The sequence below is a fragment of the Limulus polyphemus genome, unplaced genomic scaffold (genome assembly GCF_000517525.1).
Source record: "Limulus polyphemus unplaced genomic scaffold, Limulus_polyphemus-2.1.2 Scaffold289, whole genome shotgun sequence".
Classification (NCBI taxonomy): Eukaryota; Metazoa; Arthropoda; class Merostomata; order Xiphosura; family Limulidae; genus Limulus; species Limulus polyphemus.
In genome coordinates, this window is record NW_013665899.1 from 356,570 (window position 1) to 384,459 (window position 27,890).

General features: G+C 33.5%; 1 long non-coding RNA gene across 1 annotated transcript; it reads left to right on the forward strand.

Moving 5' to 3' along the window:
• Nucleotides 1–5,511: 5,511 nt before the first annotated feature.
• Nucleotides 5,512–22,268, forward strand: LOC111083014. The gene is made up of 3 exons (XR_002610068.1): nt 5,512–5,978; nt 20,878–20,987; nt 22,032–22,268. It is a non-coding gene; the product is annotated as an uncharacterized LOC111083014 (long non-coding RNA).
• The last annotated feature ends 5,622 nt before the right edge of the window (nt 22,269–27,890 follow it).

Here is a 27,890-nt window from a genome sequence, read left to right on the forward strand (position 1 = left end):
AAGTGCTCTGTGAACACAAATTAGTTAGCATTAATCAGTTAAATGACGAAAAATTAGGTGTCTATTTACTTGTGACCACTCAGTGTACAATCCGCCATTTTTAACCGGACCCATCCCTAAATGTGGTTCGCTACCACACTCCCTGATATTTTAACATTAATAACTGATATTGGTTTGCTCATTTCAAAATACCTTGGATTAGCGCCATCTACTGGTTTAATAATAAAAGAATTAGACAAATTCGGTAACTAGCTGTTTTATGCAATGTATTTGATCAAGGTTCCAGTTGACACATTCAAATGGTTTGTATACGTTAAAATTCTTCATTTGAATGTTAGGTTGTAGGCAAACTTTAAAGATAAAGTAAGAGTTGTTAACTCTTGTAGACAAATATTCAAGATAACACAACACTTCTTGAGATTCATACTGTTATTAATTTCAATTTACCGCCGAGTACGAGTTGCTAACTCTTGTAGACAAATATTTAACTCCAGGTGGTTAAGAAATCAAGGTCACTTACTAACTTCAGAGTAGCTTGGGTTACCAACCAAATCAACCAACTCCACTGAGGAACAAAGAAGGTCAGGATAACTTGCTGGCTTTACACATCGGTTTGTTTGTTTCTTTGTTGAATTTCGCTTAAAGCTACTCGATGGCTATCTACCCTAGCAGTCCGTAATTTTGAAGTCATAGACCAAAGGGAAGGCAGATAATCAACACCATCCACCGCCAACTCATGGGCTACTATTTACATAACGAATATTTGGGTTGACCATCACATTACAACGCCCCCACGAGCATGTCCTGTGATTGGATTCGAACTCGCAATGAGCAGATTGCAAATGGAGTGCCCTAATCACCAGGCCATGCCAGGCCCACATCGATATGTGAAACAAGGTTGCAGGAAACATACAAATGGCGAAAGAAATTTATCAATTCATCACAAAAAAAAAACATAAGATAAAAAATTGGAAAATGAAATCAGCCAGATATAATACTTTATTTTTCTAATGAAAATATTATAGTCTCTGAGTTTATCGTTGTTCTTAACCTTCTGTGATGCAAAAATAAAAGAGCGGAGTAAGTAAACTTGTACTATGTTGACTCTATAGGAACGTTAGAGTTTGTTTTGTTAAACGCAAAGCTACACAATGAGATGGGCCCCGGCATGGCCAGGTGGATAAGGCGCTCGACTCGCAATCTGAGGGTCGCGGGTTCGAATCCCCGTCCCACCAAACATGCTCGCCCTTTCAGCCGTGGGGGCGTTATAATGTTACGGTCAATCCTACTATTCGTTGGTAAAAGATTAGCCCAAGAGTTGGCGGTGGGTGGTGATGACTAGTTGCCTTCCCTCTAGTCTTACACTACTAAATTAGGGACGGCTAGCGCAGATAGCCCTCGTGTAGCTTTGCGCGAAATTCAAAAACAAAACACAATGAGTTATTAATGTCCACCACGGGTAGCAAAACCCGTTCTTTTCGGCATCGTATAGACCCGGGAGGGTCAGGCTCATTTGACCTTTTCCTTCCCCCAGCTCTTGGTGAATGATTCCTGTTTAATATTATTATAATTACTGCGAGAGGATCAGAGCTTAGCAAAACCCTGTTTATAGCGTTATAAGCTTTCGGGCTTACCGCTGAGCTACTGGGGGTCGTGATGTATGAGCTCAGATCAGTGAACGAACATATTTCAAGTCATTCTTTAACGACGCTCCTTTTTTTAAACCAATAATAACATATAAAAAACTCTTTCTTTTTAAAATAAAAAAGAAGGAAGGACCAAAAATAAACTTTTATTTTCATCCCATTTGTAACTTAATGTACAATTATGTTTGATACCTTTTCGAGTGCTATAGTTCAAATAATTTCGAACATTACCATTGTAAAATATAAAACTTTACTGTTTTGTAGTTATTGTTTGTGGGGACGAAGTGATCTGTCTTTTTCATGATGCTTTTCTTCTGAAATTAACTTATCCAATCCATGTTACTTACATGTTTGTTTGTTGTTTTTGTAGTTAAGCACAAAGCTACATAATGGGTTATTTGTGCTGCGCTTACTACGGGTATCGAAATCGGGTTTCTAGCAGTAGAAATATGCAAACACACCGCTAGTCCACTTGGGGAGTGGGGGAGGGGCTACTTAGATATATATTTAAATATTATTCACGACGTTATGGATCGATTGTTTGTTTTGAATTTCGCGCAAAGCTACACGAGGGCTATCTGCGCTAGCCGTCCCTAATTTAGCAGTGTAAGACTAGAGGGAAGGCAGCTAGTCATCACCACCCACCGCCAACTCCTGGGCTACTCTTTTACAAACGAATAGTGGGATTGACCGTCAGATTATAACGCTCTCACGGCTGAAAGGGCGAACATGATTGGTGTGACGGGGATTCGAACCCGTGACCCTCAGATTGCGAGTCTAGCGCCCTAACCACCTGGCGATGCCGGGCCACGTTATGGATCGAACTATCAATTTAGAAACAGAGACACTAAAACAGAACATCTGTTAAAAAGTTATCAGCGATCAAATATTGAAAACATTTGTTTGTTAACAACAATTTCTGCAGCAAATTTTGTAAGTATGTTCATTTTCATTTCCTCTGATAAATACAAGTTGAAAATATTTTCCAACACACAAAAAAAATATTATTCTACGCAATTTGACATATCCAGGCAATTTAAATCAGCGTACAATAACAGCATGAATTTGAGAACGTAATAGGTAAGCAGATAATAAATTTTATGTGTTTAAAAAGCTTTTCTACGTTTTAAGGAAAAAAGAAAGGAAGTCGAGAGAAGATATATGTTTTTCACAAATTATTTGAAGGTCTACCTTTCTATGTTTCGAAAATGTAATGTATTAAAATCAAACCTTCACCGCTGTTGTAAACAGAACTTATGAAAACTTAATAAATTTTTTTAATGCACTCTCCGAAATATCTACATCGTTTACTTAACTTTATGCAAAGTCTAGTTGCAATAAAAAGAGGCTTTATTACTTTGTAGATTAATGAACATTCAGTAACATATTGGCCCCCCCCCCAGTGGTACTTACAACGCTAGAAACCGGTTTTCGATACCCGTGGTGGGCAGAGCACAGATAGCCCATTGTGTAACTTTGTGCTTAAATACAAACAAACAATAAAACATTTAATTGTACAAGTGCGACTAGAATCTATAAACATTATTTGGGTGTTTAAAACCTTCAAAGAAAAACAGTTTGGAAAAGTTGCTTTAAGAATTTTGAACGTTGTCATAGTAGTAGAATATAATTGTAGATTCTGTGGTCTTGACAACAGTCTAGTTTGATCATTTGAAATACTATAGTGAACTCACTAGGAATTGGAGGACAGTGATTAAATTGTGGGATTTAACAGTCTACTTGAACAGGTTACAGTTGAAAATGACGTTTTGCTAAATTTATGATTTCTTTAAGATCAAATTAAAGTATGCAAACGTTTTGAAATGTACAACCTTGCTTTAAAATATTAAATAATACACGACTTTTTCACGCTCTCTTGTGTTCGCTTCGAAACTGCCAGGCCTGCATATCTTTAAAAGTGCATTCAGTAGAAGTGGTATTAGGGCGAACTAAATCTCCTAAACTGGCTAAACTTCGTGAGATGTTTTTTGGATTATGGCCTAAGATATTGCCAATGACGAGGTTACTTAACTTATGATTCGATACGTTTTATGCCATTGCATACTCCTAGTTGGACCGGTAAATCAAATCAGTGATATTAATTACTGACTAAATTTCTAGTTCTGATCTATATGTAGCTTGTTTTGATCAAAATGTGTTGATAATTTCATTTTAATTGAAGATAAAACACTTATAAGAATTTTCAAAAAATAAAAGCAACAATATTAAACAGGTAATAATATATTTGAATAGTATGTTTAAAAGAGTAGTTAAAAGCTTATAACAAAAGATATGGTTGTGTATATCTAGTTGTCAAATGACACAAAAATTTGCATCATAAATCCAGTTTTTTGTTAAGTCTAAAATAAGAAATAGACCTTAATAAATAAACTCAGTATTCCGAAAATGATTCAATCTCGAAGTCTAAGTTCAAGGGAGGTCCAGTTCAATTTACACTTTGATCAACATGTGTTATTGGGCTATACTAGTTTCGGAGAATTCCGCTCATCATCAGTAACCCTGAACACAAGTTAACCAAAGAGAGATATGCTGGACCTATATCATAGTGAAAAGTATCAAATATATTGCTGGTGTGAACGTGATTTATAGTCACTATTGTACCACTATATAATGTGAAGAACTTAACAGTGGCCAATGACACTTTTTCTTCACTTCACCTATCCAGTGTATAGATTTTTCTCATAGTGACTATGAAGCATGTTCATACCAGCAATATATTTGATACTTTTCACTATGATATAGGTCCAGCATATCTCTCTTTGGTTAACTTGTGTTCAGGGTTACTGATGATGAGTGGAATTCTCCGAAATTAGTATAACTCAATAACATACTGTTGCGTCATCGAGATCACATGACTACAGTGACGCCACGTTTCTAGAACTATCCCGTATCTTGGTGAATGCTCTAGTATTTGCTAGATATAGGGTAGTTTGGTATATATAAGAGGGGACAACGTGACGCGAGATGATTAATGTAATGTCTGTGTAGATAGTGAGTAACTGATCTGCGGTCAGAAGTATTATTGATGTTCGTTGTTATAGCGTTTGTTTAGCGCGATTGTTGAAGTTGAGTGTATCGGTAAAGTTATATTCGGAAAGAATAAACCAGTTTTATTAAGTAAAGACTTGTGTCGTTAAAGTTTCGTTGGAACGAAGTTACGGAAAGTTAATTAACAAACGGAGACGTAACAATACGTTGGTCAAAGTGTAAATTGAACTGGACCTCCCTTGAACTTAGACTTCGAGATTAAACAATTTTCTGAATTCTAAGTTCATTTATTATACTTGTTATTATGCGGCTATATAATGTGAAGATCTGAATTGTGGTCAATGACACTTTTTCTTTACTTCACCTATCCAGTGAATAGGTTTTTGTCATAGTGACTATAAAGCATGTTCACACCAACAATATGTTTGCAAAAACAGAACTTGTCCATTCGACTTGATTTAATGAATGACGTATCATACGTGTGAGAGGATTAACCACCATTGAAACGCTTGAGTAACTATATCTGTGAGTAGAAAATATAAGATGAAATTATATGTAAAAGTAATGGTGAAAATAATGTGAAACTAAAGGGTTGCAATAAATGAAGTATTTTAACTTTGGATAGGTGGGGCTAGAAGACTAGATGCGTTTTTTAAATTTACTTAAAACTTCAAATAATACGATAATATATTTTCATAGATCTTTTTATTTACGAAGAAACATTACAGTTCTTATTATCAACACAAGATGGCAATAAAGTGCACGTAGAATATAACAACACAAAACATTTTGGGTTAAAGCAAATGTATTAGATTTTTTTTACATTTGTAACATAAGAAAGATTTTTCATAACTTCCTATCTTATTTATGTTTATCAGGTTTTCGAGTTAAAAGTTGACATTAATTTTACAATATAATTGAATGAAAGTAATTTTCTCTATCATAGTGACACCTAGAAAAGAATAGATAAATAGTTTATTCGTGTGGGGTCTGGTAAATGGCCGTAAAACGTTTGATACTTTTGTGTTTTCGTAGTGTGGTGTGTGTATGAAATGGCACATTTTCCACCCAATTTTTATATCTCAGAGCATAGAAACATTTAGCTGCTGTGTATGTGATATTATTTGATTTAAAGTTCTTGTTTTTTTATTAGTGTAACGCAAAACTTGACTTCGTCTAATTTAGACTCGCGTTCCGAATGGAATCTACACATCCTACGTAAATGCTAAAGAAACTTAAGCCTTTTTAGTCTAGTCGGCCTACGGCTACGACTCGAGCTGTGGCCCTTATTTAACCAAGTACAGTTGGGTTTGGAAGTTACCGGTACTTTTTTTTATTTACTAATAATGAATATTTCATTATATTTTATTCGAAAATTGTATTATTTATATATCGTATGGAATTTGTTAAACCTAATATTAATAACGTAATATTAGAGAATACAATGCCATTGATGTTAACTTCAATTTATAGTATATTACTATTAGTATTAAGTATTAGTGCTACTAATAGTAATACTAATAGTATTGATACAAATTACTACGGCATAGTATGGATTATGAGTATGATTTACTCTACTTAGGTTTTAAATTAAAACAAATCTTGTAAAGAAGTTGTCTAACAACTGCTATTGCTTCTTCTTGTGCAACTTAAGCTGTCTGAAAAACTACATTTAAATTTGTTAAACATTAAACAGTGATTAAATTTGCCTAAATATAAATTATGCAGCAAAAAAGATAATTATTGAATGTTTTAATTTTTAAAAACCTAGGTACTGAGGGATGATGAAAAAATGTTGGTTCAATTAATCTGCTTTGTATCTTTGTAATAATAGGTTCTAAGGAAAATTCTGATATTGTTGATAATTATAGATCTTTTATTTTATAATTGTCCTAAATTTAGATGTCCACTTTTCATTTTCCAAGGATAACAGGAGGCTGTCCAATTCTCTACTACCATCCTACTCTTAAGTTAGACTCTTAAGTAAAAACAGAGAAACCTCTTTTCTTAAACTTAACCCTGATATCTAGAACACTCATCTGATCTTCTCTTAAGTTTAAATTAAGTTTTCTTTTTCCTGTCTGTCTGTAATTTTGATTGAATAATAAAGGCTTATATTTCTTTAAAGTTTCACAAGGATCTGTTTTGGAATCTTTTTCTCACTAAACATATTAGATAACTTTGCAAAATCATTTATATCCAGTTTTGCAGGAGAGGGGACAGTTTGTGTGTTTTTAATTCAATTGAATTACTCAGACGTGTTTTTGAGATGTCTGAGACATAAACACTACAACAGCAAGCTTTAACCATGTCAATTTTATAAAATTATTTTTCTTGAGATTAAAAAAAAGAGCTTGAAAAAATATGAGAAACATTGGTATAATTGAGAAGGAAAATTACTTAAATATTAAAATTGGTAAACATGTGTAGGTGAGGTGCAAAAGGGAAATATAATTATTACCTACCAAATTATTGTTGAGTGAAGAATATGGTATTGTTTTATAATTATTTTCATTTGTTTAATGTGTTTAGAATTGATTAAGATAATAAATTTTCTGCTTAAAGAATACTTATTGCTAGAATAGTTCTTGGTATAAAATATTTTTTTCTGCAAAATGATGCTGGGACAGATAATTACTTTTAGACCAATAGTTTGATTTTGTAGTAGCCAACTATACTTGACAAGAAAGCTGTTTAAAGTAGGTTTGTATAGTAATTTTCTGTAGAAAATAGCATATTTTGATTTATAAGGCCTGTTTGAAACACAAATAAAACAAACATGCATTGTTGTACATAACTTAAAATTAGGAAAAAAGACAATTTGTTCCTCTAAGAGTGTCTTTGCATACTTACTCTTTAGTGTCCTTGCATACTTACTCCTGAGTGACCTTGCATACTTACTCCTGAGTGACCTTGCATACTTACTCCTGAGTGTCCTTGCATACTTACTCTTGAGAGAAGTAAAAATATTTGTAAACCCACCCTTTATATTTCGAGTATTCATTGATTGTTTTCTTAATTCATAAGATGCTAGTTTTCATTACTACTAATAGTACTCTTTTATATTCATCAGTTCTCCTCCTAAACTTCTGTAAAGTGCAGGTATCCTCTGCTGCTGATAGTACTCTTTTGTATTCATCAGTTCTCCTCCTAAACTTCTGTAAAGTGCAGGTATCCTCTGCTGCTGATAGTACTCTTTTCCTTACAGAAGTTTAGGAGGATAACTGATGAATGTAAAATAGTACTGTCAGCAGCAGAGGACACCTGCACTTTACGGAAATTTAGGAGGAGAACTGATGAATACATTCATCAGTTCTCCTCCTAAACTTCTGTAAGGTGCAGGTATCCTCTGCTGCTGATAGTACTCTTTTGTATTCATCAGTTCTCATAAACTCCCATAAGGTGCAGGTATCCTCTGCTGCTGATAGTACTCTTTTGTGTTCATCAGTTCTCCTCCTAAACTTCCGTAAGGTGCAGGTATCCTCTGGTGCTGATAGTACTCTTTCCATAAGCTAATCACTCTGTTAGAAAAACAACAGGGAATCTTCAATAGTCATGGCATTTGAAATTCTTTTAGGCAGAGTTGGAGTAAATAAATTTATGAGACCTTTTTTTTCCTTTTTATTAATTATATTTTTTGTGTGCCAGCAATACAAAGCATGGGATGTATGTATACCCGATTCAATTTTTTTACTCATCATGATTTCTACAAGTCTACCCTCGCATTGAAATTCTTTTAGGCAGGTTTAGAGTAAATTCATTTATGAGACCATGGGTGTGGTCAAATATATCAATCGAAAGGGTTTCACCTCCTGAGTCCAAAACTGTAATTAGATCTCAAATCAGTCAAGAGATGACTGAGCTCCGAGCTAAAAGTCTGTACTTTAGAAAAAACTCGGAGCCATTCTGTGAACTGCTATGCAATGGCTAATAAAACTGTCTTTAAGTGGAGACTAACCAGTCTTTTTCAAATCTTAAACTTGTGATCTCCCATCTTGTTACATTCAGGGTACAGCTCAAAGAAATCAAGTCTTTGATTCTAGGATTTCCTGAATAATCCTGTGAACTACATTAAAAATATTTTTAGCTTACCATTCTTTTTTTAAGAGAAAATTAGAGATCTTAACCTGACCTCATTAGATAATCCTTCCACCTCTAGAATCATCTTAATAACCTTCCTTTGAATCCTTTCCAATAAATCAGTTTTCTTTCTTAGATAAGGAAACTACAACTGTACACAGTACTCCAAGTGAGGCCTAACCAGTGATTGATATAGAGAGATAATTACCATTTTTGATTTTTATCAATGTTTATAAATACATCATAATGTTATGTTAACTTTACTGCTTGTAACAGAGCACTGCCTCAATGGCTTAAGAGACTTATCTACCATGATGTTAAGATTTTTTTTTGCAGTCGTAACATGACATGTGGACATCAAGGGACCTTTTTCTCGTTAAAGGCTATCCTTGTACATCCACCTTTGAGAAAAGTAAAAATTAAACTAATTCTTTACCTTACAGGTAATTATAAGTTACCTTGTTAAACTTCTGTTAAGTTCTGGCCTCTACTTTTGCTGATAACAACTCGTTCCATAAGTCAGCCATCCTTAGAAAGATAAACCTGTCTTAGCTTGTCTTTTACAAATCTTGCATCTCATAATCTTGTAAACTTCAATAACATCATCTTTTACACTTCTTTCAAAAAGAGAAAATAAGTAAAGAGATCTTAAACTAGCCTTCTAGGATAACCCATCCTTAGTCAATATTATTGGTTATATAAGGACATCAAAACCAAACATTTGACTTTTTAGGCTTTTCATATATTTTTTGCTGAGGAGAACTCCACACACTTTTACAAGTGAAGCCTAACTAGTGATTTTTTTAGATTTAATCACTTCTTTTGGCATGTAATCAGTATATCTGTAATATATTCTTAAACGCTATTGGCTTTACTATTAAAACAGAGTATAACTGGGTGACTAGCAGTATTTGCTAGCTGGACAGTCAATAGCCCCATTATTCAATTAGTACAGTGCTCTTCAAACCATAGTACCTACAAATTCCAAAATAAAAAAAAATAAGAAAGAAAGGTGGCAGTTGGTGCTACCAGCCAGTTGTTTTCCTTCTAATCAGCAGCTCAACAACAGAAAAACACCAACAATGGAAAAAAACAAAGCTGGCAGTGGGTGCTACCAGCCAGTTACCCTCCCTTTATTTAGTACTTCAAAATTTGATAGTGTCTTAGTAGTTTTTCCATAAAAAGACAGGGCAAGCAAGTTTGGTTGTAATATTTTAATTTATTGGATTGTTGAAATAATTGAAAACAGTAATATTTGAAAACAATAATTTTGATTATTTTATTGTTTTCATGGCAGTTGATATAATTGGAATTTGATTGTTTGAATACCGAAAAACAGTAATAATTAGAAACAAAAATAATTTTGATTAATTGATTAGTTTACAAGATATAAATAGATGCAATTGCTGCTCATAGATAATTGATTAAATCATTGAGCTCTGGAACAGAGCACTGTTTCGTGGTTTGAGTGACTTATTCTCCACTGTGCGAAGATCCTTTTCTTCAGTCATGTTACTAAGTGGGTTCCCATCTGTTTTGAGCATGCAATACAAATTTCCTTGTACTTATTATAATTATAGGTCATTTTTTAAATATTTTTCCCACTTACCAGTTGATTCAAGTTATTCTGTAATACCTCAACATCATAATTACAGCAAGAATTTTGTAAGAGTTTAATGTAATCAACAAACTTTACTAACTTACTAATTATGTCCATGTCAATATCATTAATTTAAATAAAAAACAAGCAAATGTCAAATACTGATCTCTGAGGCATATCACTAGTAATAAGGGTCATGTTTGACAAGATTCCGTTAATAAATTTCTTCTTTCTTTCACTCAGCCACCTTACAGTCCAGTCAACTAGTCTTCTTCGTAATTCCCACCAGTATGGTTTTCTGGTGGCACCTTATCAAAAGACTTATGAAAATCTAAGTACATCAAATCCACACCCTTTCATCATCCAGATAACATTCTCAAACAACATGTCAACAGCCTAGTAAGGCAATATTTTCCTTTAATGAATCCATGTTGGCACTAATTTATGATTTTGCAAGGCTTTTATTATCAGTCTCTCTAGGATTTTTCACACTGTAGAAGTAAGACTAAATGTTCCATAATTTTAAGCATTTCTTGTCACCTTGAAAAATAGGAGGAAGATTAGCAACTCTTTAAGTCTTCAGGTCCACTGTTTATTGAAACAGGTTTGCATATCTTATCTTTTAACTTCTTTAAAACTCTCTTCAAAACATTCTGGTCTGAGTACTTTTATCTATTTTTAATCTCTCTCTCTTTCTACTTATGAGGAAGGGATTCATATTTTCCTAAGTCATATCAATTCCAGTATTTCCCATAGGATGCTCAAAATCTACAATATTGCTAATGAATTCTCTTGTCAGAACAGAAGAGAACATTTAAAAGCTCAGCTGTCATATAACCTTCAATAAACACCTTGCCATCAGCATTTTTTAAGGGCTCAGTCCCCTTTTTAAATTTGTTTAATTTTAACATACTTAAAAAAAAAATCCATGCTTTAGTTTCAACTTTATCATCTAGCCCTTTTGGATTTCTTAACTTATTTTGTATCTAAATCACTAGCCATTATATAATTCTGTAAATCTTTTAACTCATCTGTCAATTTAAGTATCATAAACTTGAAGCATTTAGCCTTGATTTTCTCTTTTGTTTATAATAATCTAGTTAGATTTGATTTCCTTGTTATTCTTTTCCTCATTTTAAGAAGATGCTTATCTTGTATTAAAAGCAAGGTATTTTTAAAAATTTTCCCAATTTGTCCATCATCTCATATTAACTCATGATCCCAATTCACTAATGATAAATCATGTCTAATGGTCTTAAAATTAACTTTCTGAAAATTAGGAATTAAAATTCTCAGACGATTATTCACCTTGCACACAGTCTAGCTATTTTCCTTGTGCATCAGCTGAAATTCTTTTTCCTGAATTGGAAATGTTTTTTTTTTGGCTTACCACTTTAATCTGATTTGCCTTGGGTAGTGCCTTATCTTTGAGGACACAACCTTCAACTTCCAATCTCTTTCTGGATTTCATTCTCAGGTATGTTCCTTATCTTTTTCCTGTGCTCTTTATTGTTTCTTCTTTTTTACTCCATGGGGGTCTCTTTGTCTTTCCTTTTTGCTTGTTATTAGGATTTATACCATTTCTTTTCTCTAATAGCTTCTCTCTCTCACACCTGAATGCCTCATTCTTCTTGCATCTGTGACTCTTTTTGTTCTGACTTATAGACTTTCTTCCTTTCCTTATCTCAATTCTCTGTCTTTGGTATCTATTTCACTTTCTGGTTCCATATTTTCATCTTTTTCTCACTACCCTCCTGTATCCTTCTCCTAACTTCACTTTCTATCTGAGGTATTTCATCATGCTTCAGATAGGTTTTCTGTAGATATTTGTTCCCTTCTCTTTTCCAACTTAGGTTGTCTATTTCTTATGCTCTGTTCCTCGTTCCTCCTTCCTTTGTTCCCTTGCTGTTAGGATTCATTGGGTCGGGTTACATTCCAATTGAATGTACTCCTTCCTCCTTTTTTGTGTACCTGGTATTTGTTGGGCTCCTTTTCTTTGTCCAAATGTGTTCCGTGGGATTCTTTCCTTCCTGGTGACTTAGACTGATGTTATATGGCTTCTGTCCTTGTTATCTTTCTAGGTTTTTTTTTCTTTCTTGCCCTTATCACTTTCTTCTGTTTCTTATCTAAATCAGTCTACCCCTAACCTGCCCATTCCAGGTTTCATGCTCTTCTCTTTTTCTAGTCTTCCCTTTACTAGAAATCTATTTCAACACTCTTCTTGTCAGTGACTGTTGGATATGTATGATCCTGTGGGTACCTATCTCTTCTGCTGCTGTTGGTGTCATTTACTGCTGACAGTTTTTTTTTCTCCATCGTGGTTTCTCTTCTCACTTCTTTTCCCTACAACACTGTCTATAGTCTTTTTTACCCGGTCTGTGGTTGGTCATGGTCAATGCATCAGATACCTTCGTTTACTTCACTCGTGACCTGTCCTCAATATGTATTCTATGTTCTCTCCATCATTTTCCTGTTCCTTGCTTTACCCTTTGACTCAGCCAAATTCAGCCTTCTCTTCCTTGCCAGTGAGCTCTGGTGTATCTGGTCACCATGTTTTGCACTTCTCATTTTCTTCCTGTGGATAAGGTTCCTTTACTTTGGGCAGTTATGGCTCCCTGGAACCCCTCATTCCTTTGGGGCATGCACACATATGCCTCCTTTAGTGGACCTTACAAATTTAAGGATTTCTTTCAAGGATTCCTTTGTGAACTTGTTCTCTCCTCAAGGAATTGTCCTGGGAATTGATCTGCACCCATATTATTCCTGATATTCCCTTATCACCTGTTAAGCTGGCTCTTTCTCTTCACCAATACTTTTCTTCTCTGATTGAGGCACATCACTGGTACATGGTTGCAATTCTGGCATTTGGATGTGGGAAAAGTGTTCTTTACATTAACATGCTTGACCTTCTCGCTGTTCATGGGTGTATTCCCATTCCTGCTCCTACTGATGGATCACTTAGTCATGTTCTGCTCAGTCAATTCCAAGGTAATTTCTTGTATCAACCATCCAAAAGACATCTTATTAGTCCATCTTCCACTCCTTTCGTCCTGGCTGTCCTACTGTGAACCACCTTTCTGCCTTTTTACCTGGCTATTTGTCCATGTTTTTCAGCCTTTTCCTTTGCAGGTTATTAGGCAACCTTGTTCATGACATTTCACATTTCCCAGTATCACATGTGTATTTCTTCCTATGTACTCTTCTCCAACCTCTATCTACTCCAACTGTTGAATGAGATCTTAATGGGGATTTGCACGCCCTAATGCATGCCCTGTTTAAGCCATTGACTTCTTCCTTTTGTACCATCTTTCTCTCCAGACTTATTTATTCCTTCCCACCTGCAATTACTGTTGTTCTGTTGTCTATGCTATGGATGCTTCTTGCACCCTCTTCCATTGTACTTGTATACTTATCTCCCCATACTGATCTTTTCTTCCTCAGACTTTGACTGCTCAGGAGGGTAGCTGTACTTTCTTTCCTATCTACCTTCCTTCTGGTTCACCTGTTTGGTTGGTAGGAACTGGATCAGCTCCTGTGTCCTATTCAGTATTATTCATCAAGGGCCTCTCTCCCTATCTGGGTTCCCACCATTATCTGTCCCTACCCTTAGTTCCATTTTTCAGACAGGTCAGTTAACTTCTCTTGTTGTCGATTCTTGCAGGATTTTTCACATTTCTTTGCATTTGATTTATTATCTTTCTCATTCCCTTGTATTTGTAACTTTGCTTGCTGTGGGATGAATTACTCCAGGTAGGCATGTGGACAACTCTCAATGCTTTTGCCTCTCCTTATCTACACCATCTGTCTGTTTACTCTCCTGCTGGATCTTAGTTTCCTCCAGTTGCCATTCTTCAATCACTCCACCACTGTTGAGAGGAATATGTACCTTTTTTTTTTCAGGGCCCATTTTACTTTCATAGGATTCCACCACATTGCTGATGCTTCCTCTCAGGTTATACTTACCCAAAATCCTCCTTGAACCAGAATAACAGAAAGTATTTGGACCATCTGCCCTGGCTGTACAAGTCCCTGCTGTGACATGGGGTGTTCTGCAAGACCACTTGAGGTATCTTCATGGTATTCATATTTACCCAGTTGTCTCATCCAGACAGTTCCTATTCCATGGACTGTCATGGAAAAAGCCACCACTGGAGAAGTTTTCTGCCCACTTCTTTGGCTTGCACTTACTGGCTTTTAAAAATGTTTTTGTAGCCACCCATTGCACTTTCTTCAGTAAAATACCTTTCCAGCTGGAGGTTTGATGGGGATCTGGGTATTTCTCTGGGTCTCCCCAACACATGTTCTCCATCTTCATTGATTGGAGCACAGGAGACCGTTGCCACTTAAGTTCCTAGTCACGGGGGTGATGGGCTGTGGAGAATCTGCACTGGATTGGCTCTGCACAATAAAGTGAGAAGTGGGGATTAGTGACAATGTCAGTGTAGTACAGGTCACCCATCTAAACTATTACTTGTACCACTTGTGCTATCCTCCTGCAGCGAGAGACTATTCAGTTGAGTCGAGGTGTGCACACAATGTACAGAAACCATGATACATAGTTGATGTGTCCTCCTCCTGCAGCCAGCATCTGTTCAGTTGACTTGAAGTGAGTACTCATTATACCAATGCATTATACATAACTGATGTGCCCTCCTCCTGCAGCCAGTGTCTGTACAGTAGAGGTGAGATGAGCATGCACTATATGAAACTATAATACCTAATTGATGTGCCTTCCTCCTGCAGCCTGCATCTGTTCAGTAGTCAAAGTAAGCACACATTATACGAAACAATACTGCATAACCAAAGTGCCCTCCTCCTGTGGCTGATCACTATCCTAAAGAGTAGAGGTGAGCACACACTATACAAAACAAAACTTCATAACTAAAGTGCACTTGTCCTGTAGCTGGATTCTATCCTATAGAGTTGAGGTGAGCACACAAGGTATGGTCTGAACTCACCCTAACCACACTACAAATATTAGCTCACCTACTGTTTCTGTGCAAGTACTCAGATGTTCATGTTCTCATTCTGCCTGTCCCTGTGACATGTGGGGCTCATTTGCCTCTTTCCTCCTCATTTCTTAGGCAAAGAATATACCTTGTCTTGCTTCATCAAGGAATGAAGTTATGAGTGCAAGTGCTTAGTGGCATGCAAGTCTCTTAGGCAGATGCAGAAGGAAGATAGCTAAACTGTGTGCAGAAGTGAGTATCTTTCAAAAATACATTTTAAGTAAGGAGAGTGTTAACTTTTATCTCCAAATGTAGCAAAGTGTCTTACCTAATTAAGTAGTGGTCACTCTTCCCTAAATGTTCCTTACTCTTCAACTCTTGAAACCTCATTCTCATTAGTGGTTAACAATAAATCTAAAACTGAAAACTTGTGTTCCTACAGGATGTTTGTTCTTTGACCATTTGATATAGAAAACTATCCCGAATCACTTCAGGAAACCTCTTTCTCTCACTGTTTGTCTCCATACAATCCCAATCATTGTGTCTAAAATTAAACATAAAGTACCTAATATGACTAATACAAGCTTAACAGTAGTTTGTTCAGAGTGGACTTCTTTATCCACTTCTTTTTTTTTTTCTCCCAGCAGGATGCAGTTCATTCTTTATACAAAGTTTCATCTCACCCCTATTTTAAAATGTATCTTATTGATAAATAACTTATAAACTGGAATTTCAAAATAATCATATTATTAATTATTATTATTTTATTAATTTGTTATATATATTTTAAAGGATGTTACTTGTTATCTGGACAAAGTAATGGTGTAGACTTAATGTACTTAGATTTTCATTAACTTTTTGTTAAAGTGTCGTACAAAAGATTAGCTAAAAAATCACATTGATAGGAATTAGGGAAAGACGAGGTAATTAAATTGTAGGGTGGTTGGATGGGATAAAGCAAGAGGTTGTTATTTATGGAGTTAAACTGTCCTGTATTATTACTGGAGTTTTTCAGGAGTAAGTGCTTGGGGCTTTGCCTTTTCTTATGAACATTAGTGATATGGATGGGGCATAATTAGTAAATGAATATAGTTTGCAAATTGCTTTAAACTATTAGGTATTTCTAGCTTTTTTCAGATTGTTAAGCTATTATAGAATGACTTGGATTCAATTGGTAAGTTGGACAAATATTTGGCAAATGACCTTTTATTATTGTAAGTGCAAGGTAATGCATTGTAGCTTTCATAATTTAGATCATATGTTTCAACATAGATGATAACCCACAAAATAGTGTGATGGAGGAAAAAAGTATCTTGGCATAGTAGTAGATAAATTACTCAAGCCAGTGAGGCCTCACTTATAACACTTTGTGTAGATTTATGTTTAAGAATGGATATTGACTTATTAGAAAGGGTTATGAGTAAGGCTACTAAGATGTTTCCAGTAATAGAAAGGTTATCTTACTGTTATAAGCTGAGATTGTTCAATGTATATTTTCTTGAGAAAATTAATGGAAGAGACAATCTTATTAAAGTTTACATGGTTATTCAGGGATAAAGTAAATAAATGCTCCTGATTTCTTTGTTTTGAATTCTGAAGAGAATAGAAGAATAAGAGGACACAAGTTTATGATTTATAAAATACAGACCAGGCTCCAGTTCAGACAGTTTTATTTTTCTATCAGAATGATTAGCTTTCAGTTGTTGTAGAGGCTGGCACTTTATAATATATTAAGAGAATTGATTATTACCTGAAAAATAAAGGGTGGGTTTACTTTTCTTGTGTGAAGGGATAGCCTTGAAGGACCAAATAGTCCTTTGTCATACATATGTTAAATACAGGAGCCTAAATGCAGACATTTTCTTAGACAGATTATTATTATTATATTTTTTGGTTAGAGTTGCCTGATGATGTGGTTTGGGACAAAAATTTGGCATTTAACTTGATTAATCGGTATGATTGATTACCTTGGTTAGTGTCATGTAAAATAATCTATCAATCAAAATTTAATAGTTATATTTCCATTTCCGAAATCCCATAATTCAAGAATTAAAGAATATTTTTACTATCTTGCTTGTGCTAAAAGATGCGAATACTTTACGATAAGATTGTTTACATTAAATGTGTAGTATTAAAAAGTACAGGATAAAGTTAACTACTATTTGAAAGAGTGTTAAGTTACCTGCACTTGAGAGATAGTTATCAGGAAGATCTAAAAAATAAAGGGTTTGAAGTTAAGCACTATTTGAAACAGTATTTAGTTACACAGCATGTGACAGGTAGTTAACTGAGAAAAAATAAATTAAAAATAAAGGATTTGAGGTATTATTATCAGAAATAGCTTTGAGTTAACCATCACTTGATGGATTGTTACCAAGAATGAGTTAAAAATTAAAGAATTGAAGAACATTTAGTATCAAAAATAGTGTTTGGTTATCCAAAGCTTGACAACTAAATAGCTATTGAAGAAAGTTCATCATTTAATTTAAACTTAAAGTAAAATTTTGTGCATTTTTCTTTGATGATGTGAAAAATGACTCATGGATCTATTATACACTGGAAGTATTGTGGTTATTTGTTTTAGTTTACAAGAACGATAATTTATGTTTTTTATACCTTAGCCGCTAGTTTCAATTTATTACAGACTACAAAACCTTTTTTGTTTTTTTGATCAATTCTTTTACACTGTTTTTGAAAACGTAGTAGCAAGCAAAACATTGATTGATTTGCTTTTTAACACAAAATGGTGAATGAATTTCAATGGGAACTTAGCTGTTATATAAAAAGCTTTAGTTGAGCTGAATTGCATGTATTTTTTATTTTTGTCTTTTGCAAACTTGTGAGAATCAAGATTTATTTACTACTGAAGACCACTGTAGTTGGTATTGCAACAGAAAATTGTTTGGCCTATCATAGCCATACCTCTTCTATAGAAAAATTAAAAACAATTTTCAAACTTAAATATAGCCATATGCACCTCTCCACCAGAATAGTTGAGGACAAGTTTAGCTGTTTTCCTGTAACTGTAGTGACCTCAGCAGTTTTATGAATTTGGAATAATAAACATGGCTCATATTAAAACTGCTTATTAACTGTTTTAATCCACAGTAAAAAAATTTGAACCCAGGAAAGTGGGAAATGTTTTTTTTTTCTATGCATACAGTTGTTTTCTTTTATATATGTCTTTGAATTACAATATGGGTAGAGTGTCTAAAAATAAACCAATTAAGTTGTTTTACAGAGAATGGTAAAGTAGTGCTTTTTGTATATTTTTGTTCTAAGTTTCTCACCCTTCCTGTTTTTCTACCACAAACCAGAGTGAAGCATGAACCTTATACACAGTGATTCAGTAACCATTTTATTCTTAAATAAATCAAACCACTTGTGTTTTTGATAGGTTTGTCCCATCCATATATGTATTGACAAAAGCTAATTTTGTCTGAGTGCTATTAGATGCTCATCATTCATTAGAACAGAAATTAATTTCACTTAAAAAGTAACTATGAATTTTAACTTTTTTCTTGCATTTTGTATTGAATTATGTGTGTCTATCTATCTATATTTATACATAAATAAAATGGAGAGCAGTTTTTATACTGTAGTCTCTGTGAGAGGTATTGTCCTCTCACAGCTGGTTAACTAGACTTTTGTGTTCTAGTTACCAGTCCATAACTTGTCAGAAAGACAATGTAGAAAAAAATTAGCACAGAAATAATTGTTTTAAATACAAATATTTTCAAATTCATATAGCCACAACATATTTATGAACAAAAAATGGGAGGTACTTATTAAATATTATATTTTTTTTTATATAGTTTAAAACTTTGAATTTGGTTTTCTGTTTGAGACCACACATATTAGAATAGCTCAGTTTTATTTTTAGTTGATTTCTTGTGACTTAAGTGATCTCAACAGTCAGATTTCTTTGTGAACAAGTTTGCTAAAGATATGCTTTCCCTACTGATCTCTCTTCAACTTTTTTTATATTTTAATTATTTTATAATATGAATAATCCTTAAAACAAAAACAATTTTGTCTTTATTATTTAGAATTTAAAAGTGAAAAGGAAGTAAAAATTAAATGCAAATTTGTTTTATGTTGGTTGTAAGAGGGCTCTGGTAGTTGTTTTTGAGAACTTGCTTATGCTGAAGGTGGCATGAGTTGGTTCATAGAAATTGGGAATTGTCAATTTTAAATTTTTGAAGAATATTATACCAGTTGCTTTTTACTTGTTCACCTTTTAGACACAATGTGTTGGAAACATATGGTCATTAGTTTAAAAAGATTATATTTGTTAATGAAAATCAGTCATTGATAATTAATTTTCTCAGGTTTTAGTGTGTTAAAAATTATCTTATGGCTAAATAAAAATGGATATTTAAACTCTTTTTATCCATGATTGAACATTTTATTTGTTTCAACAAAGATTTTAAGTGTGACAGAAATTGCTCTCTTCATTAACTTTAATGGAATTATACCAGTTTTAGTTGTTATTCTGAGTGAAATTACTCTCAAAATTGTAATTTTTGTATTTACTACCTTAAATAGGGTTGCTTGTAACTATAAAACCATTCTATAGATACCTTTGTAGATGGATGTTATGTCAAATTTATTGCCGCTTGCTGGTTTACACTTGAACTTTTATCTTGTATTTTTGGAAAGAGTATCTCTTAAAGTGAAAAAAGAAAATATTCTTAATTTTCCATCTTAAGATATAACTATTGTACTGAATTCATGCAATAAAATTTTGTATTTCACTACTTATACTTCAATTTTTATGCAATAATTTAATATTTTCACTGTCATTGATATTGCCATGTGAGTTTGGAATTTTGTAACACTAGGAATAAAGGATATTTCAGGTTTAGATAAGTAATGAAATAGTAAAATGTGGTGTGTGTGTGTGTGTGTGTATCTAAAAATAAATCGGGTACTGGGAGAGTTTGTCTACAAATGTGGCAATGAAAAAGTTAAAAATGTTTCAGCTGTAGTGAACAAATAGCAAATTTTATAACCCGTATACAACCCTTATTCATATTTTCATTTACCAGACTAAAAATATAAATTTTCTAGAATTCCTACAGTTTCATTTAAACTAAGTAACTATTGAAAAAACACACTTTAGATCAATGTGTTCAGTGATTGTGAGTGAAATTTCATAAGTTGTCTTCTGTAAAATTTATCTGCTGCAGGTAGTGTGAGGTTTTGCATAATGTATGCATCAGTATACATGTTATTGTACATGTTTCTTGTAGTACTTGTTAACAGTTACAAGTCCATGTACTAGTAAGTAGCCTTGTAAGTATCATGCTCTTATTTGAAATTCTATGTGGTTAATATTTCTTATGTATATAACATATGCATACACCATACTATTAGAGTGTCTCCACAAGCACTTGAATGTGGGTAATGGATTCAAATCACCACAGGAAGGTTTGAATTAGAACAGCTGTTCTGTGTATATATATATGGTTAGTGGCATATTTGCATAGCATGTTTTACTTGTTTATTTTTCATTACAGTTCATTTATAATCTGTAAGTGTATACATTTTTATGTAAACTTTTATTTTTCTCCCATGGATGTAAATGAAGAAGGAAGACACCATATTTACATGCTAGTATGGCCCAAGATATTGACATAGCAAGTCTACCTCCAGATGTCAGAGACAAGCTTGCTGAGTTGGAACTGGAACTCTCAGAAGGTAAGTGACCACAGTTTTACTTAATGGTAGAAAAACTAAATGTCCAGAAGTTTGCTTAGGCTTAATTACTGGAGACCAGATGAAGTATGTCTGTCCTGTATTTATCTCAGAAGAAATTGGATGCCTCACACAATGTAACTAGAAAGATATCCAAAGCTTATGATAAATTTGTTTCAGCATGATTAATAATTTAAAACTTAAAGAAATTTAGTTTTAATAAATAAAATACTGAACTTTAAAGTAATATTTTTTGTCAGTGTGGAGGTAGAAAAATTGACAAAAATACTCAAAGCAGGAATCATGATGTTTCCTCTCATGAAACTTGGTTGAGGCAACTGTTAGAGTAGCTGATGGTTTGCATGGTATGGTTGAAGTGTATTTTTCTTGCTAGTTGTTTCCATGTGTTGATACCCTGTGACTCATCATTGTCAGTTATGTAGAAAAGTGATAAATTACCAGAGTGGAAACCAATGAAGCTTACTTTGTATAGATAGTTGAATAACATGCAAGACACTGATTTTATAATTGGTTTTTCAGTGTTAAAAACATTTTCTTAAGCTCATTTCATGGATGGTAATTCCTGTAATGTAGCAGTCAACTAAAGACAAGCTAGTGTAAATATGGGGATTGTTAGTTTAAACACATACATGCATAATTATTATTTCTGAAGCTATACTGTTGGAGTCACTAAGTGAATTAAGAATTGGAAGAGATACCATCATTTAATACGTTGATACTTGTATAAACATTACATTACCTAGATTAAATGGCATTATATATTATATTAGAACTTTTGTTAAATTATATAATAGATGTAATGTAATACCTGATATAGTACCATTTTTTTTACAAATAATAATTCTATCATCAAATAATAATTATGGATTTGCACATAGGATGGTTTTAAAATTGTGTGTCAACTATATTGTGTCTCGATTGTTATTTAGAACTGAAACTTGTAAGAATAATGATGTATTATATTTAGTTTAGTATTTGGAATTGAAATGTGTGGAATACTTCCAGATATTGTAATCTTCTTTTAAGGATTTGCATTTAGAATGAACATCTGAAGTTTGATGGAACTACTACTGTATCTTTGACCTTGCCTTTTGACCCTAAAGTATTTTGTATGTGAAATATGTAAAGGTATTTCTATTTTTGTAGTTGAGTGGTATGAATTTAGTATTAAAACATCAAGCTTTGACCATTTATTACAAATTCATGAGGTGTTTTCAAATGTAAATGTACCATTTAATAACCATATAAAGAAATAAAGGCTTAGAAAAGTTGATGGACATTTTTTATTTTTTTGGGAACAAACATGCTTTACTATAAGGTTAGGGTGGATTTGCTTAATCTGTACTGTACCATAAAGCAAGCAACAGTAAGTATATGTAAAATATCTTAGACTCAGTAATGGATGAGTCAAGCTTTATAGAATGGGAGGAAAAAATGAAACAGTAGACAGAAATATCAAACAAATATGTTTGCATTTTAAAAAGCTGAGCACAGATATTGAAACAAAACAACATAGAAGTTGTTTGTACATGTACTTCCATCACTTCAGGATTGTAACAATAATAAAATGACTATCATATTCATCCATCAGAACTCTTAATTCTATAGATGATATTGGGGTGGTAGTGAAGAAGAAATATTTATTTGTTAGAAACACAAACATTTATTTACATATAAAGTTAGTCAATATCTAAAAAGCTAAATATTTTGTAATACATTTCATTGTTTCTATTGAAATCATCAGCTAGGCATTTGATGTCCAAATTGTCATATCTTCTCCAAAGACCTTAGCATCATCAGATTGTTCAGACATTTCTGATTCCCTATACTCAGCAAGTGACTTGGTGACTTAAAGATTGTTCAGCTGAAGTATACTGGTTGGGCAAAATATATATTTTGCCAACACAATGTGTTGATGAGGCTGTATTGCTAAACAAGGATGGAAGCTCTTGTATGGAGTAGCAAAGAAAGTATGAAGATTGGATCACACATTTATTAGGCAAATTTTTGTATTGAATAATTTTTTGTAATTAAAATTCATTATTCTACCCCTTAGTATGAATTCTCTGCCGTGATTGGGTGAGATCGCATCATGAAGTATGAAACATTTTCCAGTTTTGCCTTGAAACCTAGGCAACAAACCGCATTAGCTTGCCTGGTTTTCAAGGCCGTTTCCATGTGTGCGTAACGCCGTGGCAGAACTTTGTAGACGAGTTTTTTGCAGCACAATGAAAACATACTGATTCATTTAGGCCTAATTTACAACGTCAGAAATCTTGCCGCTATTCTAGGCAAATTTTGTGTGGAAGTTAGACGGGTACGTACTTTATACGTTTATTGCCATGATCACATGATTGGCTGTTATATGTTGACAGTTGAACAACTTTTAAATCTTATTTTTATTTAATGATTTATGAAATGAGATCAAGAATCATCAATGAAATGTTAAAACTAAGACATGAAAGTTGCTAATTAATCAGATTTTAGTAAAATTGAAAACGGTTACTGTCTGGTGATTGCGGGCAACAAAATGATTTGTTGTCCTCATAACCAATCAATAATTGCTCAAAGTTAAACAGCAATATAATTTTCGTTGAACTTTCATTTGGGCAATAAAGTCGTTTCTTAAACGAAACGAAAGTCACAACCTTTAAAGAAATTCTGCTGTAGTAACATCAACTTGGCAAGGATGACATTATAGTTTGAGTGTTTCAGTTGGATTTTTCATAGGGAAGATAAGTTAATAGTTACTTTTAAACAGACAGACGCCACAGTATAATTTCTTGATGGCGTTGGGTCGGGTAATAGAGTAACAAACGTAACGGAGAGTCGATAGAATCAATTGGTGTATATTGAGTGTTGAGAAGAAGAAAAAATATTCCCTACTGTAAGAGTATAAAATATGTTTTTGGTGTGTTGCGATCATTGTTGCGAAGAAAATTATTTCATCATGGGATTTTAAATTGTTTTGAAGCGTCGTACTAATTCCACCCAAATGTTTCAACTTGGAGCAATGGTTGAAAAATCGTTATTTCTCATTATTACAAGTTACAGTAAAACTTGTGTATTTGAGAATGATCGCACCAGTGATCGAAACGTCGTACCTGTTCAAACACAAATCTTACTTACTGTAAAAGCTGTAACTTGTAAGAAAATAATATTTAATCAATAAGTAAACTGAAAACAAAACTATTTATTTCTCATTGTTTCAACTCCCATGAGAGATGACCAATATTGAAACCATGGAAACCAGCACCATGGCTCTGACTAAAAAAACAAAAAAACTTTTTAGTTAAGCATGTAATTGTATAGATTTTCGATCATATCTCAATCCTGCGTCAATATTTTTTATTTACCCGCACAAGTTCTAACTTTTTGAGCATTGATTATGTCGTAAAAGTATTTGGAGGTGAACTTTCCTCGTGCCATTCAAATATTCTCTTTGCTCGAAATTTTGATGATTTGAAAAAATGATTGTTTCGTAATAGGTATTGATTCATGACAGGGTTTCAAAACGCTTCTATTCTAAGTTTTTGTTTATCTTTAGCATGATTTGATTTAATGAAAAACGTTTCAATTAAACGACATTGGGGTTTTACGTTAAGTACCTATTACTCACTAAACGATGATGTTGGTAATTTAATAGAGTTTGAGTGATTGGCTAATTGCCAGGGGATATTTACAACCAACTGACAACAATTCACTGTGTCAAACATAAACCAATAATAATTTTTGAAGCTCGTGGAAATTAACAAGAAAGAGGGTCTTAAGATTTTTAACAAATTCTCTAGAAATTTGAATTTGCCAGTGAACACATTTTTAATATTCTTTAAGTTTCTTAACCAGGTAAGTTCAAGAATGTAATTTTATTCGTAGCACTAATTGATTAGTTGTTTTAAGACGATATCATCATTTACTTTTGAGAGATTAGTAATTGTAGTTGCATATACTGATTTGGTATTAACTTAACATTCATGTAGATGAATTAAATCATATTGTGTCTTTATTAAACTTCACCACCAACACATTTCAAATATATTACTTGTATGATTTTTTTTTAAATATATTTTACCAGCACGACTACTATTAAAACGGTACAGAATGTGAAATATGACATTGGAATTTCATGGTAATAGGGACTGCTTTCTTTGTTAAGAAACAAAGCACAATATTATACCAGTGTGCGTATTTATCTAGACATAGTTGTAAAAACCTGTTACATGGAAATTAATCCACATGCCCACGCTTTTGGGGGAGGTAGTGGTGTAGAAACATCAGCTGGAGTGTATGGTTCATCGTCTGCTAAAACAAATATAACGACGACGATGTTGATATTAACTATATTGTAAGTTTCTAGTTATTATTAACCAAAGTTGAAACTTACATGAGAACATACAAAATGTAAGTTTGTCGTAGAGACACTCTGTTTCACATTTCCATCCGTTGTTTTCCTTTTGTGTGTGAAGAATATTCGAAGGATTTTCTCACTTATGGCTTGCCTTTAAAGACCTCAAAAATGCAATAAAAATACCTAATTAAGAGAACGTAGTTAAAAAGTATTAATTATGGCTTAAGCCTTCCAAAAATCACACCATTGTTAAACTGTAAAATAGGTCAAACAGTATATTTTTCATTTTTTTAAAAGCAACTTCAATTCTGTGCTGTAAAATAATAGTTGAAAATAACAGGAATCTTGTAATTAAACTAGGCTAAAAACAGTAAACACACACACACTTATATGTATGTGTGTTTATATATTCAAATTATTATTCGAAACTTGTTTATAAACAAAACTGAATTTATGCATCAGTATTTATATCGGGAGAACGTATAATTGAATGCGTACACATAGCTCTTCTTAGCAAAGAAAGCGTAACGTATAATACGACATTATGCTTGTGAATTTGTCTCAGTTGATAAATAGCTGTGGAAATTTTTCATTTACTTGTTGTTTTTTATTTTCAGTGTTTATTACAACAAATATAACGTGCTAGAAACTCAAAACTATGTTACAACATATAAAAGCGTGGTTAAACTGCTCATGAAATACCGTGATACGTCTAGTATAGCATCTTAAGCCTATTTTTCCAAGCATAACTGAAATGCGTTTCGCTTGCGTGGAAAAGCATTCAAAAGTAAACAGACGCACAGACACAAGTTGGCGTCACCACGAGCTTGGTGTACGTGGGAAAGTCTAAGCACGTTAAGGTAACAGGTCAGATAAATGTTTTGAAGTGTTTAATATTTTTCGTTTTTGCAAGACCTTTTCGAAAGAAGAATCCGCGTGTTTACGTTAATTGGAGAGCTCGGCGTTACTGCGGTGTGAGTCAGTTTCACTATCAGTTATATGATGAGATATTCGGAAGTTTGTTCAACCAGTGGACTTTCAATGTTTTGCGCACTCAGTTGCTAATGTTTCAGTCGCCCCTGTGTGACGTAGTTTGAACTCTGCATACCGTTAATTCGATTTTGTTTTTTTTCCAGGAAGTATATAACAGCTCGTCGTGTAAATGTAATGCTTACATGTGTTCGTAAATTGTAAACACTCAATGTTTGAATAATAATTGTTGATTATTGAGTACGGTATACAAAAAGTGGGCCGTACTAAAGGGCCGAGACCTCACACAAATAAGCTAAACTTCTCATCTCACACTGGAGTGTGCATGGTTTTTTCAGCTTGTATGTATCAGTGAATGAATGAAAAGTTTCCAGGAGTACGTTGATAATTTAAGGAAAGTTAAGAATAACCTTTAAAGAAACATAAGAAAAAATTGTTGTTGAACCCTGAAAGCATACTCAGAACGTTAACTTCAAACTTGATAGAAGGTCCCAAAATGAAAAGTCAAGGAACTGTAAATGTTATGCTAATTTTTTTTGAGTATTTTTAAAGTTTCTTTATGCCAGAAAATTATAACGTGTAAAATGAAATTGTGATACAGAGCCGAATCAACGTCAGGCCTACCTCTTATTTCGAAATGCAGTATGTTGTGTCTTGTGAGACGTATACTGCACTTATACCCATTGAAATATGCCACAGTTATGCTTTGTGACTAAATATATGTTTCTTTCTATCAGTAACATCGATTTTCTTTTAATCCTTGAACTTGTACATTCTGGCAACAAAGAGGCGTGTTTTATACATGTCTCAGGTCCCATGTGGACCGGTTACGGGCTGAAGTAAAACAATAAAACAATTAAGCGTACTGATGTATTTACATCTCTTTACCTCTCTGTGTCTGTCTGTCAGTTTGTTTGACTCTGTTCTACACCTAACACAATCATATTGTATTAGAGACAATGATGTACAGTAAAAAGAGAATTTAACAAATAGTTTTGACTTAACGACTCTTCTAATGAAATTTGTGAAATTGAATGGGTTAAAAATGTATACAGTAGTTTGTAAACTTGTAATTATGTTGGCTTTGTAATGTTCTCACAGAAACCTGTAACCAGTCCTTTACAACTGCTGTTGCAGTTCTAGAGTAAAATCACACAGTACAGATTAGATGTTTGTACGCTTGTGTTTCCGTGTTATCTGTTTCGTGGGTTTTTATTTGTAAAACTATTGAACAGAGACCTACGAGGAGTGCTGTTTGTTGTGAAGTCAGATTGAAGCAGCATGTGATTCAAAGAAACTCATCGTATTGTTAGCCCGTGTTATCTGTTTCGTGGGTTTTTATTAGTAAAACTATTGAACAGAGACCTACGAGGAGTGCTTTTCGTTGTGAAGTCAGATTGAAGCAGCATGTGATTCAAAGAAATTCTCATCGTATTGTTAGCCCGTGTTATCTGTTTCGTGGGTTTTTATTAGTAAAACTATTGAACAGACCTACGAGGAGTGCTTTTTCGTTGTGAAGTCAGATTGAAGCAGCATGTGATTCAAAG